Source organism: Myotis brandtii, unplaced genomic scaffold (assembly GCF_000412655.1).
Source record: "Myotis brandtii unplaced genomic scaffold, ASM41265v1 scaffold825, whole genome shotgun sequence".
NCBI lineage: Eukaryota > Metazoa > Chordata > Mammalia > Chiroptera > Vespertilionidae > Myotis > Myotis brandtii.
Window position 1 is genome coordinate 548,448 of NW_005371349.1, and position 6,541 is coordinate 554,988.

At 56.8% G+C, this 6,541-nt stretch overlaps 1 long non-coding RNA gene across 1 annotated transcript in view; it reads right to left on the reverse strand.

The window, feature by feature from the left end:
- LOC106724419 overlaps positions 1–704 on the reverse strand; it is a 22,257-nt gene extending 21,553 nt beyond the window's left edge. The window contains exon 1 of the long non-coding RNA XR_001360206.1: positions 692–704. This is a non-coding gene — a long non-coding RNA (uncharacterized LOC106724419). The remainder of the gene's footprint in view (positions 1–691) is intronic.
- Positions 705–6,541: the final 5,837 nt, after the last annotated feature.

Sequence of the window (6,541 nt, forward strand, 5' to 3'; positions counted from 1 at the left end):
AGTGCCACCTTCCCCTTCCTAGTGCCACCTTCCCCTGCCCAGTGCCACCTTCCCCTGCCTAGTGCCACCTTCCCCTGCCCAGTGCCGCCTTGCCCTGCTGGTGCCACATTTCTGTGCTTCCTGTTGGGGACCAGGCTGTTTCAAATGGCCCCGGTGCCGGAAGCCTGAGATGTGCCCACAGAGAAGGCTCGTGTGTCGGTAGCTTCGTTGAGGTGTGAGCTCGGTGTCAGCGAGTCAGCAGACGAATCAGTGCCTTAAACAGAAGTCAGACCTTGAAGAGATGCTGAGGGCATGCCCTTCCGGAAATAGAGTTAGCGTTTTCCCACTTGTTCTTGCCTGAGACCACCTGCCTCCCAAGACACGGAGATTAGACTTCAAAGCAGCTGGAGGTCAGTAACGACCATATTGAGATGCTGCTGGGGCTGTGGTCTTCCTCTGCCCCCTCGGCCGCCCCTCCCCCGACAGCGGGCCTGGGGTGCCTCCTGCCAGCTCTGTCACGTGCTGGCTTCCGCCCGCAGTGTGCTCTCGGTCAGCAGACAAGGATGGGTGGAGGCCGATGGCGTAAGGCTGGTCTTGTGGTTTTACAGATAAAGGGGGTGACGTGCACTTTGTGAGCAGAGGAGGGAAGGAAGCAGGAGGGGAGGGGGGTGGGTGCCTGTGTATCCGAGGGGAGGCGGGCGTCCTCGGCCACAGCCCCGCGCTCCCTGCCCAGAACGGCCTTCGTGATGCCCTGTCACTGCAGGTGCCGCCTCTCCTGCCAGTGAGGCGGAGCCTAACGCCTCCTGTCCTTGGTTTAGTGGCGCACACAACCCAGGGGCTCGTGCACCCCCACACGGGAATGTTGTGTTCCCCAAGTTCCGGCCACAGGAATTCAACTGACAACGAGCGCTGGACTGGTGCTCTCCTGTAATCCGCTTCAAGACCGGACTTGCCTGATCGCCGTCGCTGCCGCCCGCAAGCCGCGTAGACCTGTTTGATCTTCCGACGTTTCCCTCGTGACCCAGGATGGTCACGCGGTGGGATGATGGGGTTTACGCGGAGCAGGCGGCACACCTACGTGGTTACTCTGTGATTACCGGGGCGCACAGCAAGCGGGTTCCCGGGCGCTGTCCTCCTGGAGAATGAGTCTCAGTTCACAGGCCATAAAGTGTGCAGAGGTGAAACTCGTAAACCGGCCAGCACCGCCAGCTGGCTCCCACACAGGAGCGTGGTGGGCGCGGCCAGAGAGCCACGGGCTCCGGAGCTGGGCTCCACAGAATAGCTGGGATTCAGAGAGAAAAAGAGAAACGACTTTAACATTTGTTTTTACTACAGTGACACATAGTTTAAAAGGCTGTACACCACACAAAAATATACATAAGTACTTGGCCAGCGGCTCAGTGGTTGAGTGTCAACCTATGAACCAGGAGGTCAGGGTTCGATTCCTGATCGGGGCACAAGCCCGGGTTGTGGGCTCGATCCCCATGGGGGGCGTGCAGGAGGCAGCCGATCAATGATTCTTTCTTTTCTTTTTAAAAGATTGTACCTTATTAGCATGGTACTTGCATCTTTTTTTAAAGAATATATTTTATTGATTTTTTTACAGAGAGCAAGGGAGAGGGATGGAGAGCTAGAAACATCGATGAGAGAGAAACATGGATCAGCTGCCTCCTGCACACCCCCCACTGGGGATGTGCCTGCAACTAAGGTACATGCCCTTGACCGGAATCGAACCTGGGACCTTTCAGTCCACAGGCCGACTCTCTATCCACCGAGCCAAACCGGTTAGGGCTCAATGATTCTTTCTTATCATTGATGTTTCTCTCCCTCTCCCTTCCTCTCCTCTCTGAAATCAATAAAAATGTATTTTATATGAGTGCTTATTGCAGCATTATTCACAATAGCCAAACGTCCATCAGCTGGTGACCGCCGGGGGCTGGAGGGTGTGGACAGCGGGGAGTGCCTGCCTGCCAGTGGGTACGGATGGCTTTTGGGGTGATAAAACATTAGTGTCTTGGGGAGGGGTATGTGGGGTCTGTGTTCTGGGCTAGCACATTAGAAAACGTTTAGTCTGTTCTCAACACTTTCTCTGGGATTGGTATGAGGCTCTCCCAATAAAGTTCCCTTCTATTTGGCAGCCTGTTTTGCTTACCATGATGTCCGTGAGGTTTATCTGACCTTGTCTCATGTAGCTGTCGCCTGTCATCTGCACCAGAGTGCACTGTCTCATTGTGTGAATGCGCCACAATAAACAAAGTTGGTTCCACTTCTGAGGGGCATTTCGGTGGTTTCCAGTTTGGGGTGATTGCTACAGAGACTGCCGTGACCACTCACACCCACACTTCCTGGTGTTCTCGGGCCGGATATGCGTCCAGCGGCATTTAGAGAAAGGCCGTCTGCGATTTCCCCCGGTCTGTCCTAGGGCAAGTGTTCATGCCCGTGTAGGGCTGGTTCTGAGTTCTGGGTTCTGCTCTGTCAGCCTGTCCCAGGCCAGCACCACACTGTTACATGCCTACAGCGAGCACGGCCTGCTGGGTGTGACTTGCAGTGGCATTGAGTCCGTGGGCCCCGGGGCACCCTGACATGGTTAGTGTCCTGGGTCAAAGCACGTTCTCTCTCCATTCCTGAGGCCTCTCTAGTCTCCATACCTCTCATCCTTTTCTCCCAGGAGCCTGCGCATTGCTGGCCTTGACTCAGGGCGCTGTAGGTAACGTGGGGTGTTAACTGCTGCCATGCATTCGCCTTGTGCATGGACTCTGTGCCCAGCAGCCCGTTACAGCTCTGCGACGGCTTCTAACAGGTTGGCTCAGGTGCTTTCCCTCCGGCGGGACCAGCTGTGACAGCGATGGTGTCACGCTTCCCCTCCCAGGCCCCCCGCCCCCGCCTGCCCCAGTGAGTGGCGTGGCAAGGGCTCGAGGGCTTTGGGGCCAGGACCCTGGTGAGGAAGCTGGGCTCTCTGGGTCCGCTGGATCGAGGCCTTTCTCCCCGATCTGGAAGGAAAGCCCCAGCATCCCCCGCAGTGGGGTTCACTGTGAGGTGTTTGGAGTCTCTCATGCAGGGAAGGTGGCCTTTCCATTTGGCCAGCAAGGTTTTGTCACGAATGACGTTCAGCTCCTTCAGAACTTGCGCAGGTGTTCTCTGTGACGCTGGGCATGACAGGATTGCCAGGAGGAGCGGGATGCTGGGCGGGATGTGTTCAGGGGAGAGGGAGGGGGGCGGGGCCTGGAGGGCAGACATCACTGCGAGGGCAGAGGTCAGGCCGCGTGGATGGCCGGGCTCTGGTGGGCGTCGGGAGCCAGGCCGTGCTGGGGGCCCAGGGCCAGGTGCCACACCACTCTGTCCGGAAGCGCCCAGCTCCCCAGATGGCGCCACGCCCCCGAGGCTGGCCCTGCTTCCTGAGCTCCCAGCCCGCCATCAGATGTCACTCTCTTCCTGAGTCCTTCCTCTAAGAGCTTGGGCCCCGCCTCCAGTCCTGGTCCACATCCCGCGGGTGCGTGACGGCCGCCTCCTGGTCCAGGGCCTGCGGCTCTCCGGCACCCAGCTGCCACGTCACAGCCGACAGGCGGTTAAACGGAACCCACAGTCAGACGGGGTCCCTTTATCTAGGGACAAAGGCGGAGTGAGCAGCTCGTGCATCTCGGAAACACTGTGCGGTGTGTGCGCAGCTGGAAGTGGAGGCCGGCATCCCAGTGCGTGGCCTCTGCTGGGTGAGAGTGAGGGACGCAGGGGACCCGGCAACGAGACTGGCTCCGGAGATGGCACGGCTGGAAGGGGGAGGCGCAGTGCCCGGCCTCGGGGCCCCCAGCCCAGACCTCCCTGGGGATGGCCTTGGGCTCTGACCTCGTAGACGCTGCATGTGGCGGGACCCGGACGTGGGAGGTTCCGAGAGAAGGAGTGGGAGGTTGGAGCAGCTCAGACTGTGAGAAAGGAGGAGGCTTTCTGGTTTTTCTGGGTTTGGGGGCGGTGAGGGGCCCGATTTTATGTTCTCAGTGATGCCTGCCCAGACCCCCATATTGAGTGCTTTCGTAACCTCCCTCCCCCACACACACTCTGCAGTTCCTGGGGCCGGTGCCTCTACCACCAGCTGTGATGCTGCCTGGGGCTGCCTGGGGCTCTTACTGTTCCTACTGAGGAGCCGAGAGTAGGGACGAAGGCAAACCAGCTTTAGTTGCAACAAAAGCTTCTGAGAAATAAGTTTCAGGGTGTGGCCTGTGTTCCAGGGAGAGCGTGACTTCTCTCCTCCGTGTGTCCGTCCGTCCAAGGCAGTTCGGTGCCTGGGCAAGGACGGCTCATGGTGAGCCTGCGCACAGCCTCCAGCCGCCAGCAGAGGGCAGCATGGATCGAGTCCGCCACATCCACTGTGACTTTTACTATAACGGGCATTTGAAAGGCTGCAGCCACTGCTGGCAGGTGCAGCGGGAAGTCATCACAGCCGGAGCTTCCTCCTCATCAGTGACATCAGTGATGCCAGTGACGCAGGCTGTTGCGTCTGTCTTTGTGGAGAAAGGCGTGTTTAGCGCTGTGACTCACATTCAGACTTTCTAAAGGATGCACGACCCGTTTCCAGGTGTCCCCGGGGGCGGTGGTGATGGTGCTGGTGCTGGTGACTGCCGAGTGCGGTCCTGTCGGGCTTCGTTCCATCACCTGAGGAAGCGGGCTGTCACTTAAGCAGGGTTCCCTGGGGACAGTGACCCCACCCATTCAGGACTGAGGTTGCACCGACGCAGAACCAGTGTGCGCTGGGGGGTGGGAGGGGCGGAGTGTTCGTGGAGAGTGTGGTCAGCCCCTGTGAAGAGAGTTGCATCTTCATTCCTTTTTTTTTTTTTGAAAAGCTAATGACTATTCTTGGAAATTCAAATTGTGTACATAAAATAAACAAAGGGCATGGTTTGGGGTTCTGATTTTTATATTGAATTGATTTTGACTTTTTAAAAAATATATTTTATTGATTTTTTACAGAAAGGAAGGGAGAGGGATAGAGAGTTAGAAACATTGATGAGAGAGAAACATCGATCAGCTGCCTCCTGCACACTCCCTACTGGGTATGTGCCCCAACCAAGGCACATGCCCTTGACCGGAATAAAACCTGAGACCCTTGAGTCCGCAGGCCGACGCTCTATCCACTGAGCTAAACCAGTTAGGGCTGATTTTGACTTTTTGTTTTGATGATGAAAGTGGCAAAAACTGCCCCACACAAAGGTGTGCCCTGGCGACGTGATCAGTGCCATCGCCGGCGGTGCCAGGTGCAGGCAGGGGCTATGCCAGGGATTCTCCATTTGAATTCTTTGTGACACAAGATGTTTCTTTGTCCTGGAGTTTTTTCCCACACCCCACTCGATGCTGGCCATGTCTGTGAGGGCATGCACAGTCCACGTTTCTCAGGTCACCCAGGTAGAAGGAGCCTCCAGGCGAGTTTGCAGTATCCCAGGCACCTGTGGATCTGAGGGATCAGGGGCCACCCTCCTGGGGGCTCATCCTCGCCGCTGCTCACCTCCCAAAGGCTCCCCTCCAAACACCATCTCGTGGGGGAGGTCAGCATATGGATTTTGGGGGAACACAAGCATTCAGTCCATTGCAAGGATATTTCCTAGAAAGCAGCTCAGAAAGGAGATAAAAGTAAGAATGAAAAGGTAAGAAAAATGAAATGATCCACATTGGCGGTCTAAGTTCTAACTGATAGGAATTCCAAAAAATGAGAACTGAAAGAAAAGGGATAGGACATTATCAGAGAATAGAAGCTTTCAGCAGGAGGGTCTGCCTAGCAGCCGACGTAATGTATGAAAAAAGACAACCTTGCCACCTCACTATGACGTTTTGCAACATCGAGGGTAGAGATCAGAGCCTCAAAGCTTCCTGAGGGGAGAAGTCACAGAGGAAAGCCTGGAACGAGAACGGCACGCACTGGAGCAGTCAGGGACAGGCAGCGGGAGCGTCTCCGCCATCAGGACACGGTTTCACCTTAGAGTTCCATACCCAGCTGAGCTGTCAGTCAAGCAGGGGGAAGAATAGAGGTGATTTAGACAGGAAGTTTCACACCAGGAAACCCACCCTCCACACCCTGTCTGTGTTGCATAGTGGAGGAGGCGCCCCACCAAAGTAAGCTGACGAAGCCAGCACTGAGGGCTGGGGCTCCCGGGGGCTGCCGGGAGCAGGCTCGGGCGCAGGACAGGCTGGAGGGGGTGCGGGATCCGTGGAGGGCCGCCGGAGAACCGTCACATGGACGCTGGCCATTTTGGTAGTTTCGTGCCTTAGTAGAGCGTTTGGCGATCAATCAGTGACAGCCACAGAGAGCCAGGCCGACAGGAAACCAAAGACCCTGATCCTCTGTGACTTTAGTCACAGACACGTCAGCTAAGCTGTGAGCCAACCAATGGAAACACGAACTTCCTCAGGGATGTGATGTACGTGTGCTGGTGGGTGTGGGTGTGCGCGTGTGCGGGTGGAGTGAGAGCTAAGTCCTCCTCTTCCGGGCAGGCAGCTGTGCCCAGAAGTGGGCTGGGCGGGAGCCTGTCCTTTAGAAACTTCGCTGGGCTAAGCAGCAGAAGTAGCTGGAGCGCTCCCT